The sequence below is a fragment of the Aquarana catesbeiana genome, linkage group LG09, assembly GCF_042186555.1.
Source record: "Aquarana catesbeiana isolate 2022-GZ linkage group LG09, ASM4218655v1, whole genome shotgun sequence".
Taxonomy (NCBI): domain Eukaryota; kingdom Metazoa; phylum Chordata; class Amphibia; order Anura; family Ranidae; genus Aquarana; species Aquarana catesbeiana.
Window position 1 is genome coordinate 60133148 of NC_133332.1, and position 14258 is coordinate 60147405.

Here is a 14258-nt window from a genome sequence, read left to right on the forward strand (position 1 = left end):
TATAATAAATTTGCAAAGATTTCAAACAAACTTTTTTCACTTTGTCATTATGGTGTATTGTCTGTAGAATTTTGAGGAAAATAATGAATTTAATCCATTTTGGAATAAGGTTGTGATATAACACAATGTGGAAAAAGTGAAGTGATGTGAATACTCTCCGGATGCACGGTGTATATATATATATATATATATATATATATATATATATATATATATATATATATATAAATATATATACAGTGGGGATAGAAAGTATTCAGACCCCCTTAAATTTTTCACTCTTTGTTATATTGCAGCCATTTGCTAAAATCATTCAAGTTCATTTTTTTCCTCATTAATGTACACACAGCACCCCATATTGACAGAAAAACACAGAATTGTTGACATTTTTGCAGATTCATTGAAAAACTGAAATATCACATGGTCCTAAGTATTCAGACCCTTTGCTGTGACACTCATATTTAACTCAGGTGCTGTCGATTTCTTCTGATCATCCTTGAGATGGTTCTACACCTTCATTTGAGTCCAGCTGTGTTTGATTATACTGATTGGACTTGATTAGGAAAGCCACACACCTGTCCATATAAGACCTTACAGCTCACAGTGCATGTCAGAGCAAATGGGAATCATGAGGTCAAAGGAACTGCCTGAAGAGCTCAGAGACATGATTGTGGCCAGGCACAGATCTGGCCAAGGTTACAAAAAATTTCTGCTGCACTTAAGGTTCCTAATAGCACAGTGGCCTCCATAATCCTTAAATGGAAGATGTTTGGGATGACCAGAACCCTTCCTAGAGCTGGCCGTCCGGCCAAACTGAGCTATCGGGGGAGAAGAGCCTTGGTGAGAGAGGTAAAGAAGAACCCAAAGATCACTGTGGCTGAGCTACAGAGATGCAGTTGGGAGATGGGAGAAAGTTGTAGAAAGTCAACCATCACTGCAGCCCTCCACCAGTCGGGGCTTTATGACAGAGTGGCCCAAAGGAAGCCTCTTCTCAGTGCAAGACACATGAAAGCCTGCATGAAGTTTGCTAAAAAACACCTGAAGGACTCCAAGATGGTGAGAAATAAGATTCTTTGGTCTGATGAGACCAAGATAGAACTTTTTGGCCTTAATTCTAAGTGGTATGTGTGGAGAAAACCAGGCACTGCAAATCACCTGTCCAATACAGTCCTAACAGTGAAGCATGGTGGTGGCAGCATCATGCTGTGAGGGTGCTTTTCAGCTGTAGGGACAGGACGACAATCAAGGGAAAGATGAATGCGGCCAAGTACAGGAATATCCTGGACGAAAACCTTCTCCAGAGTGCTCAGGACCTCAGATTGGGCCAAAAGTTTACCTTCCAACAAGACAATGACTCTAAGCACACAGCTAAAATAACGAAGGAGTGGCTTCACAATAACTCTTTGACTGTTCTTGAATGGCCCAGCCAGAGCCCTGACTTAAACCCAATTGAGCATCTCCGGAGAGACCTAAAAATGGCTGTCCACCAATGTTTACCATCCAACCTGACAGAACTGGAGAGGATCTGCAAGGAGGAATGGCAGAGGATCCCCAAATTGAGGTGTGAAAAACTTGGTGCATCTTTCCCAAAAAGACTCATGGCTGTATTAGATCAAAAGGGTGCTTCTACTAAATACTGAGCAAAGGGTCTGAATACTTAGGACCATGTGATATTTCAGTTTTTCTTTTTTAATAAAGCTGCAAAAATGTCAACAATTCTGTTTTCTATCAATATGAGGGAAAAAAAATGAACTTAAATGATTTTAGCAAATGGCTGCATCATAACAAAGAGTGAAAAATGTAAGGGGGTCTGAATACTTTCCGTCCCCACTGTATACAGTATGTCACAAAGTTAGTACACCCCTTACATGTTTGTAAATATTTTATTATATCTTTTCATGTGACAACACTGAAGAAATTACACTTTGCTACAATGTAAAGTAGTGAGTGTACAGCTTGTATAATAGTGTAAATTTGCTGTCCCCTCAAAATAACTCAACACACAGCCATTAATGTCTAAACCGCTGGCAACAAAAGTGAGTACACCCCTAAGTGAAAATGTCCAAACTGGGCCCAAAGTGTCAATATTTTGTGTGGTCACCATTATTTTCCAGCACTGCCTTAACCCTCTTGGGCATGGAGTTCACCAGAGCTTCACAGGTTGCCACTGGGGTCATCTTCCACTCCTCCATGACGACATCACGGAGCTGGTGGATGTCGAAGACTTTCCACCTTCCGTTTGAGGATGCCCCACAGATGCTCAATAGGGTTTAGGTCTGGAGACATGCTTGGCCAGTCCATCACCTTTACCCTCAGCTTCTTTAGCAAGGCAATGGTCATCTTGGAGGTGTGTTTGGTGTCGTTATGTTGGAATACTGCCCTGCAGCCCAGTCTCTGAAGGGAGGGGATCATGCTCTGCTTCAGTATTTCACAGTACAGTTTGGCATTCATGGTTCCCTCAATGAACTGTAGCTCCCCAGTGCTGGCAGCACTCATGCAGCCCCAGACTATGACACTCCCACCACTATGCTTGACTGTAGGCAAGACACACTTGCCTTTGTACTCCTCACCTGGTTGCCGCCACACACACTTGACTCCATCTGAACCAAATAAGTTTATCTTGGTCTCATCAGACCACAGGACATGGTTCCAGTAATCCAAGTCCTTCTGCTTGTCTTCGGCAAACTGTTTGCGGGCTTTCTTGTGCATCATCCTTCTAGGACGACGGCCATGTAGACCAGTTTGATGCAGTGTGCGGCGTATGGTCTGAGCACAGACAGGCTGACCCCCCACCCCTTCAACCTCTGCAGCACTCATACATCTCCTACTCACTCAAGCTGGCAGCACTCATACATCTATTTCCCAAAGACAACCACTGGATATGACGCTGAGCACATGCACTCAACTTCTTTGGTTGACCATGGCAAGGCCAGTTTTGAGTGGAACCTGTCCTGTTAAATGGCTGTATGCTCTTGACCACCATGCTGTAGCTCAGTTTCAGGGTCTTAGCAATCTTCTTATGGACTAGGCCATCTTTATGTAGAGCAGCTATTTTTTTTTCATATCCTCAGAGAGTTCTTTGCCATGAGGTGCCATGTTAAACTTCCAGTGACCAGTAAGAGAGAGTGAAAGCGATAACACCAAATTTAAAACACCTGCTCCCCATTCACACTTGAGACCTTGTAAGACTAACGAGTCACATGACACCGGGGAGGGAAAATGGCTAATTGGGCCCAATTTGAACATTTTCACTTAGGGGTGTACTCACTTTTGTTGCCAGCGGTTTTGTTGGACATTTACAAAATGTGAGGGGTGTACTCACTTTTGTGAGATACTGTATATATAAAGTATATACAGTACTGTGCAGAAGTTTTAGGCAGGTGTGAAGAAATTCTGTAAAATAAGAATGCTTTCAAATAGATATACAAGACACAAGGTAGTTATGATATATGTAAATAGTGCAGGGCAACAAAAAAGATCAATTCTCCAATCTAGAAGTATAATAACAATATGCCAAATGGGTTGTTTCTTACATAGAATGTAAATTAAAGTGCAAAAAAACAAAACAACCCCCCCCCCAAATGCCCTGACGGATGCGGTTTCTGAGCTAAAGGAAGAGCTGCGTGCTGTCTCTGACCGTCTGGGGGAAGTCGAGCGGGTGCCATGATTCAGACATACAAGAAATTCAACAACACGGTGCTCAATATTAATACCACCTCACTGCCATGCAATGCAAACTGGAGGACCTGGATAACAGGGGGCTTCATAGAACCATGAGAATCCGGGGTATTCCGGAGTCCGTGGAACACGACCAGATCCCACTAGTCTTGCAATCAATTACTGGAAAGGCCCCAGGACTCCCTGGAGGATTTTGAGCGAACACACAGAACTCTACATCCACGAGGCAGAGAAGGAGACCTCCCCAGGGATATCATCTATTGCTTTACGGACTATAAGCTCAAGGAGGAAGTCACTATATTGCATGTGCTCGGGATCAAGAAAAAGTTTCTTTCAATGGTGCGGAGGTGAAAATTTTTCAAGATCTCTCACAAATTACTCTTAACCACAGAGGAGCCCCGCAACCCATCTTGTCAGCCCTTTAAGTGGTGCTTCCCCTTTGGGCTATGCGTGACTGTGCAGGCCCAGCTGACCTGCCACAGTTCTTTGATCACATTGACATACCATCGATTCCAGTTCCTGAGTGGTACCAAGAGTATAGCATCCCGGACATCTGGAGAGAGATGCTTTCTGCTAACGGACACCACGCCACAGACTGAACACCACCCCTTATCACCGAAGACGACCAGAAGCTGCTATCGAGGACCCCCCCTGGTCCACCTGAAGACGATTGAACAAACCATTCTATCACAGTCTGAGTGACTTATTTGCCTTTCTCCCTTTCAGTCAGCAGCTTGGAACCTTTATCCTTGCCCCTTATACTGAGACACAGTCTCCAAGATGGATATCATCTATTGCTTTATGGACTATAAGCTCAAGAAGGAAGTCACTATACTGTATGTGCTCGGTATCAAGAAGAAAATTCTTTCATCAGTGCGGAGGTGAAAATCTTTCTAGAACTCTCGCAAATTACTCTAAACCACAGAAGAGCCCTGCAACCCATCTTGTCAGCCCTTCAAGACAGGAACATATCCTACAAGTGGTGCTTCCCCTTTGGGCTATGCATGACTGTGTAGAGATGCTCTTTTACACTATAAACCCCAGTTGACCAGCCACAGTTCTTTGATCACATCAACATACTGATAGGGTTGAAATAATGACTTAGAGTTCCACTTTAATTGTTTCTGCTTTTTCTTACCTGTGTACGTATCAATTGTTCTATTTAAATTGTTTGTGCTCCTTTCTTACCTGTGTACGTATCAATTGTTCTATTTAAATTGTTTGTGCTCTTTTCTCTTCTGTGTACGTATCAATCTGTATCTAGATGGAATTTGGAACTGCTGAATAATCATTACATGTTCGCTGATAAGAAACTCTTTGTACCTTAACCTCATTTGGTAATGCCGATAAGATTACTGCTTGTAGAACTGCCTATAAAAGAAGTAAAGGGAGCAGTCCTTTATGCTGAGAACTGTGATACAGACATACCTGACTCCGTGTCATCTTTCTTATAGAAGCAATAATTTGGCAAAGCAATATAAACTTAAAGCAACTTATTTAAGAGTTGCCCCTAACATTTTGGCGCCCGAACAACAGGGACCCACCAAGTTGCTACAAGAGGTGGCTGAGCTACGCTGACGGAACGAAAGGACAGGCATTCCGGGAACCACAGATCAAAAAAACCTGGCCAGGTAAGAAAAAGCTTTATTTTTCTTATATTCTGTGCTCCCCTGATTTGTGCCTATCCGTTCTGTCAGTTACGGTTCTCCTGGTTTTAAAACACCAGCCTCTGTAGTGGTGAGTCTAGAATTACTGCATATTTTAGTTTATATTGCTGGAATTATTTGTTTGTTTTGTTGTCTGTGTCTGTCTTGTCTGTCTTGTTGAGAAAGTGAATGAGCCTTGTCAAGGATGGTATGAGTTAGAAGGGGATTGCCGAACTAAGCAACGGAATACGCCTTACCTCACATGATTGGGAACTTGAGGGCTTGTGAGCTTGGGGGTCTGACGCTTATGCTTAACCTCATATCTAACTCATAAACCATAGACGGGTTGAGAGTATAAGCCCTGTCTGCAGGGATAAGAGTGTATGAGAGGGATTCCCAGATACGGGGAGGGAATAAGATCTCCAAAAGTCCGGAGATCTAGTCGGATACCTGGCCACTTAAAGGAATGCTTGTATATGTTGTAGCCGCATTTTTGTATATGTTGTAGCCGCATTCTGGTTTGTTATTGGGCTAGCATATAAAGTAATTATTTGTTATTGGGCTAGCATATAAAGTAATTCGATTTCAGAAATCTCATTCCGGAAGAGGTTTCTAGTATTCTAGCACCCTAGGAGGAAGGCAACGAGGAACTAGTGTAACTTAGCTGGTTTGTTATTGGGCTAGCATATAAAGTAATTATTCATTCTTGTATATGTTGTAGTCGCATTATATTGTACACTAAGTGTCCCACACGCTACCTAGGCAGGACTGTTAGAATGGGCCAGAGGAACACAAAACCCCGTCAGGAAATTGTGGCGCACTATACGGTGCCACAGATAATTAAGAACATTTATGGGAAAATCGAAGCACAGGACTTAAAGGATGTCCTTCGTAAATTTAAGGTGAAAGGAGCAGCGGGCTTAGATCCGGATGTATGGAGTGAAATAAAAAGGGACAGACAAGGAGAGGTGTTAGAGAAGCAATGGATGCGTCAGGTTCAATGCTTAATTAAGGTCTCAAATAGAGCGAAAGAAGAGGGGTGGAAATATAATCCAGACTGTGATGGTTGGGATATGAAAGATAGAAGAACAAAAAATGTTGACATTTTAAATAATCTTAGTTCAACCATCCCACCCCCATACACTGACATAGAACGTAAACCACACAAGATATATCCTGTACTTAAGGGTAGAGAATGTTTTTTTTCAGGTTTGTGGAGTATAAGAATTTCATTCAGAAACTGTAGCCCCCATACGCACTGATACATGCATTATAGTAAAGCCAGCTGTTTTTTGTAGATTTGTGACACAGTTAATGAATACACATGAAGCGACCTGGCAGGATGGGGAGGATCTATGCAGACACAAAATGACTCTGACCCTGTTTAACCAGTTTATGACAGAAATAGGTCCACACAGACCTGCAGGACATGTTGATGGGGATGGCAACCTGGAGGCAGGACATGTCAGACATATAGACTCAAGGGCCCCTTTTATTGCTAGATTAGAAGCTTTTTGTCAGGCAAAACAACAGGAGAGGGGGTCCATATCACCCATGAAGCAAATGCCAGGACAGACTGTATCGGAATTTTACTTATCTATGGAAAGTATGATGGCAGATGAGGGATTGGACTTGGCCCTGCCAATCACAATCCGAGCCTTCAATAGACAATTTATGGAAGGATTAATTCCACAGATAAGTGAAAGACTGAAAGCTTGCACACCACCCTTAATTTGTTGCGATTTTTGGCAGAAAAAGGTTGCAAGGTTAATAAGAAAAAGTTACAAGTGTGTCAGGAAAAAGTTATATTTTTGGGACATTGTATATCACAGGGTACGAGACATCTCACTGAGGAGAGGGTTCAAGTGATAAAGGGAATGTTACCCCCACGGAATTTCAAACAATTGCGTATGTTTTTAGGTATCGTGTCATATTGTAGACAGTGGATACCACATGCTAGCGCTTTGATGCAGCCATTATACGATTGTTTGAAAATTGTACCGTATATGCTTACAGAAGTAGCTTATGAGTCGTTTATCACTTTGAAAAAGTTGTTGATTTCTGCCCCGGCTATTGGTATACCAGATTACACCAAGATATTTAATCTGTACATTGCTGAGATCACTGGACATGCCACAGGTGTTCTGACACAGGCACATGTAAAACAAAGACCAGTCGCTTACTTTTCAGCAGCATTAGATCCAGTATCTAGAGGTTCACCGTCTTGTGTACGGGCGGTAGCTGCAGTGTCAATTATCATAGATAAGTCATCAGAGATTGTTCTAGACAATCCAGTTGTAGTGCATACCACACATGACATACATGCAATCTTGTCTCAGGTACAGCCCAAACACATTTCAATGGCTAGGCAATTAAGGTTACAGTGTACTTTACTCTTACCTCCAAATGTTACTTTTCAGCACTGTACAACCTTAAATTTGGCCACCTTTTTGCCTCTTCAGTCACCAGATTTGGCAAGGGGGAATGATAGTGCTAATAGTACTAGTGAGAAAGGAAATGAGGACACTGACACTCTTTTGTTTAAAGAAGTAGATCAGCACGATTGTTTTCAGCTCATGGAACAGGAGACAATGGGATTCCCACATGTTACAGATACACCGATTTTAAATGCTGAGCACACTTTGTACATAGATGGCAGTAGGTTTGCTGATGACAAGGGTAAATATCACACAGGGTATGCTGTAGTGACTGATACGCAGGTAATTGAAGCACAGGCCTTACCAGCCCACATGTCAGCACGGGAAGCAGAATTAAAAGCTTTAGAACAAGCCCTAGAATACTTAAAAGAACGAGAAGGGAATATTTACACTGACTCTGCCTACGCTTATGGTGTAGCGCACGATTATGGCCACATATGGAGGGCTAGAGGTTATCTGACAGCAGCAGGTACACCTGTAAAACATGGAGAAGGGATTAAGAGAGTCCTGAACAATCTTCAAAAGGTTAAACGAGTGGCCATCATGAAGATAGCGGCACACACGAGTGCAAAAACAATTGAGGCAAAAGGAAATGCATTTGCAGATTTGACTGCAAAACAGGCAGCTCTAAGGGAAGGAAGCCCTGAGACCTTAGCAGCGGTAGAGGTGAGTATCCCAGAACCAACATGGCAGCAGCTGAGTAAATTACAGGAGCAAGCAGGGGAGAGCGAGAAAGATAAGTGGGTCAGATTGGGAGCAGCACCAGACCTTGACAATGTATGGAGGGAAGGGGGCAAAATATGCCTACCTGCCTCTCTGTACCCAGCAATGGCAGCGGCAGTTCACCTACCCACACACGTCAGTTCCAATTCCATGTATAGGATTGTGAACCAAGGATGGCTCGCCCCTGGATTCAGTAGCACTGCAAGAAACTACTGTGCAGCCTGCCAAATCTGTCTCCTGAATAACCCAGGACAGAAAGTGAAAACCCCACGAAAACACCAGGTCCGGGCCCAATACCCCTTCCAGAGACTGCAAATTGATTACATACAAATGCCTAAGAGCGGCCCCTTTGAATTTGTCCTCGTGTGTATCGATTTATTCTCAGGTTGGCCCGAAAGTTATCCAGTAAAATCGGCTACAGCTAAAGCCACAGCTAAGAAACTGATCACTGAGTTAATACCTAGGTTTGGTCTTCCTGAAACCATAGAATCAGATAGGGGGACACACTTTACAGGAGAAATCATGCAGAATGTGATGACCATGTTAGGGGTTCAACAAAGTTTTCACACCCCTTACCACCCACAGAGTTCAGGATCAGTGGAGAGAGTAAATGGGAAAATAAAGCTAAAAATACAAAAAGCCATGCAAGAGTTAAACAAGCCTTGGCCAGAATGCCTGCCTCTGGCTTTATTCTCTATAAGGTACACTCCAACAGGAAAAACAGGATTATCCCCATACGAAATACTTTTTGGGAATGCACCTAGATTAGGTTTATACTTTCCACAGAGTATGCAATTGCAATGTGATAGTTTGACTGCATATGTGATACAATTACAACAACGTCTAACTAAGATCCACAAAAGTGTGTATTCTTCTCTTCCAGACCCTAATTCAATAACAGGTACACATACGCTGCTACCAGGGGATTATGTATATGTAAAGAAACACACCAGAAAGACATTGGAACCCAGGTTTGAAGGTCCTTACCAAGTACTCTTGACCACAGCCACCTCAGTAAAGCTGGAAGGAAAACCTACCTGGATACACGCATCACATTGCAAGAAACAACCCGAGAAAACAACATGATGAAATATCTACTTACATATTTTTTGTTGAAGATTGTTGTATTACAAATATATGCATGGACTCCTGGTATTAATGTACTTGAAGTAGAGGAAACAATGACTTTCGAATGGAGCATAGATGACCCTAAAGTGGCAAATGTATCAGGATATGAGATAAATAAGGATTACACTGTGGGTAATTATACTGTTGAAGGACATAGGCGACCGTTTCATGTAGATGTAGGTATAGCATGGATACAGGCAGACCCCCTCTCAGAAGTAACTGTAACTTTCCAGTGGAACGATAATATGGGTTTCCCCTTTAACAATAGTAAGAACCATAGGTGTCATAAAATATCCCTTTCACAGACATGGAAACAAGCCCGGGAACGGGTAGTGGGACAAATGTACCAAATATTAACAGTCATGGCAGAAGGAGGGAATATAACTGAAGGGATGTTCAATCTAAAAGATATTACCGTTAATCAATCCAGTACTTTCCTCTGTGCCTCTTGGTGGAGGGAAGAGAGAGTTGATGGGTGGTACTGGTATGCACAGACCTATGGGTTTCACATACAAATGGAGGAAGAAGTAACGCCAACAATTGAATCTTCCATATTAACACCCGTACCAAACACTTGCATAAATGTATCAACATCACAACAGAAAACAAAAATAAAATTCAACATCACCTTTCCCCCGATACCGGAGTGTAGGTATAAACGAGAATGGTACGACACACTATTGGGACTGACAGGTACAGGGATGGGAATTTTAAACTCGGTAGAGATAGAAGAAATGAACAACAGATGGAAGCATGCAGGGGGACACATAGCTGACAGCTTGACTATCACAAGCAAATGGTTACCCACCACTTTTGAAACCCAACTGCAAGAAATACCCCTATTACAATTTTTGGGAGGGTTAATAAATCACACGATAGGAGCAGAGCTCCAGCTGTGGAATCAAAGTCAACAGTTTGTAAATTTCACACAGTGCTCTTTTAACCTCTTATCCTATCATATACAAATAAATAGGGCCAGGACTGAACTACAGTTGGGAAATTATCATACCTGGATGAAATATTTTAAGGGTTTAACTGACGATGGTGTATGGTTCCAAGTAAAAGGGGATAAGATAGAATGTGAGGAGAAATGGTGTGTAGGAAGGTTTGAAGCATACCGGGTAGCAGATGTAATGGAAATGTGTAAAATAGTGGTCATGCCACTAGTAATTAATGACGAGTTTTGGTATCCAGAAATATATGGGAAATATGTAGATAAAGGAAACAGAACCCATGATTTAACTCTATGTGAAGGAACCAATAAGGGAATGGTATGTGGCAGAAGTTCCCCAGTGTATGAACCTTGCTTGTTAAAATACCAAACTAGCATATGCAAAATGCAAAGAACACCGATAAATGTGAACAATAGATTCATAGAAATAGGACCCCAGCATATTTGTATCATTACTAATGAAAACCGCACCATGTCAGCATTAAATAAATCGGCGCCGTTTGCGGGATGTATAAAAAAGATTAAAATATTACAATGGGGTAATGACACCTATCTTTTTGAACCAGACGCCGATAAGATATTCTCTTCAGTCTATGAGGTACATAATCTCACTGACACTACACCCTTTATAATTTCTTTAGACCCACTAAAACAGGTTTTGGAACAATCAGAGTTGTTAAGACAACACATAGAAACACTAGAACATACCCTACAGAATAACCTTGTATCTGCAATTATTGACAAAGGTAGACTAGTACATCTTTCCTCACAGATACAACAGGATACTGCACCACATTGGTGGGATATATTTAGTGGAATGTCTTCTACAGCGACTAGTACCTTTCACTGGTTGTTAAGTCCAATGGTAATTATTATTCTAATATTAATATCACTTACAATCACAAATATATGTGTATACAGGGAAATAAATAGGAAAATTAGGAGAATAGACAGGGTATACTGATAAATGTGTATTGACATCACCCTACTCCTATAAAACTCCTCTTCTTGAATTTTAAGATGTTGGTAATACCTAGGGGGATGGGTTCTACCCCTCTGACAACTCGCGGTCAGGGAAAGGACTCTGAGGAAAAACTGACTAGAACTTATTCATGAGGACCCAGGGGGAAGGAGAGGATGATGTCAAAGGGGGGAATTGATAGGGTTGAAATAATGACTTAGAGTTCCACTTTAATTGTTTCTGCTTTTTCTTACCTGTGTACGTATCAATTGTTCTATTTAAATTGTTTGTGCTCTTTTCTCTTCTGTGTACGTATCAATCTGTATCTAGATGGAATTTGGAACTGCTGAATAATCATTACATGTTCGCTGATAAGAAACTCTTTGTACCTTAACCTCATTTGGTAATGCCGATAAGATTACTGCTTGTAGAACTGCCTATAAAAGAAGTAAAGGAAGCAGTCCTTTATGCTGAGAACTGTGATACAGACATACCTGACTCCGTGTCATCTTTCTTATAGAAGCAATAATTTGGCAAAGCAATATAAACTTAAAGCACTTATTTAAGAGTTGCCCCTAACAATACCATTGATTCCATTGGTTCCTGAGTGGTAGCAAGAGTTTTGCATCCCAGACCTCTGGAGAGAGATGCTTCCTGCCAACTCTGTGCAATGGACACCACGCCACAGACTGAACACTACCCCATTTCATCAAAGACGACCAGAAGCTGCTATCAAGGACCCCCCTGGTCCACCTAAAGATGATTGAACAAACCATCCTATCAAAATCTGAGTGATTTATTTGCCTTTCTCCCTTTCAGTCAGCATCTTGGAGCCTTTATCCTTGCCCCTTATACTGGGACGCAGTCGCCTGGATGGATCCTCTACTTGAAAACAGGGTGGGTAAGCTTTACTCCTCAATGACAAGGCTCTATACCCTTCCTCATGGTACTATGACACTGCTTACACCCCCTGATATTCATGGATTTGTACCCTCATTCTTATTAGATTCCTCCGGCTATACCGATGTAAACTCATATCCCGACCACAGCTAACCAGCTCAGGGCGTATATGTGCTGGCTCCAACCACCACTCAAAACTGCAAACATAAAGACCTCACTGTTCCCAACCATGGCGTCTTTGCTGTGTGGCTGCCAGCAATTGCTTATTCCAGGGTGGCTACTGTGGGACCCAAGTAATAATTCTAATTCTGAGTCACTATATTTAGCCCTGGTATCCCTTACATACAGTAGTGGATGCAGGGTCCTGGGTTTAGTAACACTTTAAATAATCACATGGACAATAATACATTTTTGAAATGTGAATGTAATTTATTGAAGAGCATTAGTATCAAATAACAATTGTTTGGTGGATTATTTATTGCACCGATTTTCTTTGGTTTTATGTTTTGTTTTTTACGTAAGAAACAACCCATCTGGCATGTTGTTCTTCATACTTATATATTGGAGAATTGATCTTTTTTGTTGCATTGTACTATTTACATACAGTATCTCGCAAAAGTGAGTACACCCCTCACATTTTTGTAAATATTTAATTATACCTTTTAATGTGACAACACCGAAGAAATGACACTTTGTTACAATGTAAAGTAGTGAGTGCACAGCTTGTATAACAGTGGAAATTTGCTGTCCCCTCAAAATAACTCAAACACACAGCCATTAATGTCTAAACCACTAGCAAAAAAAAGTGAGTACACCCCTAAGTGAAAATGTCCAAATTGGGCCCAATTAGCTATTTTCCCTCCCCGGTGTCATGTGACTCGTTAGTCTTACAAGGTCTCAGGTGTGAATGAGGAGCATTGTGTTAAATTTGGTGTTATCGCTATTACTCTCTCATACTGGTCACTGGAAGTTCAACATGGCACCTCATGGCAAAGAACTCTCTGAGGATCTGAAAAAAGAGCAGAACAGGCCTCGCCAAAAAAGTTGAGTGTACATGCTCAGCGTCATATCCAGAGGTTGTCTTTGGGGTACCAAGTACCAAGTTGAGTTCACATGCTCAGCGTCATATCCAGAGGTTGTCCTTGGGAAATAGGCGTATGAGTGCTGCCAGCATTGCTGCAGAGGTTGAAGGGGTGGGGGGTTAGCCTGTCAGTGCTCAGACCATACGCTGCACACTGCATCAAATTGGTCTGCATGGCTGTGAAGGAAGCCTCTTCTAAAGATGATGCACAAGAAAGCCTGCAAACAGTTTGCTGAAGACAAGCAGACTAAGGACATGAATTACTGAAACCATGTCCTGTGGTCTAATGAGACCAAGATAAACTTATTTGGTTCAGATGGTGTCAAACATGTGTGGCTGCAACCAGGTGAGGAGTACAAAGACAAGTGTGTCTTGCCTATATTCAAGCATGGTGGTGGGAGTGTCATGGTCTGGGGCTGCATGAGTGCTGCCAGTACTAGAAAGCTACAGTTCATTGAGGGAACCATGAATGCCAACATGTACTGTTACATACTGAAGCAGAGCCATGATCCACTCCCAAGGGCAAGCCCGTGCCACTGTTTAATGTGGTGGTTTACATCAGATTTTGTAAGAAGCAAACACACTAATGGCACAGGTGTGTGCTGGCTTCATATGGGAGTCAGAGCTCAGAGCCCAACCCTTCCAAGGGGGGTCAGTGTGTGAAGGAAGACATGAGAGGTGCTTGCATGTACCGTACTGTCCAGGTCACAACAGACCAAGGCCCAAGCCTGAGAGAGAGACCATGAGGGAC

General features: G+C 42.1%; 1 protein-coding gene across 1 annotated transcript in view; it reads right to left on the reverse strand.

Annotated features, from left to right (window-relative positions):
* LOC141107707 (cytochrome P450 2H2-like) overlaps nt 1-14258 on the reverse strand; it is an 89273-nt gene that overhangs the window by 39457 nt on the left and 35558 nt on the right. The window lies entirely within an intron of this gene.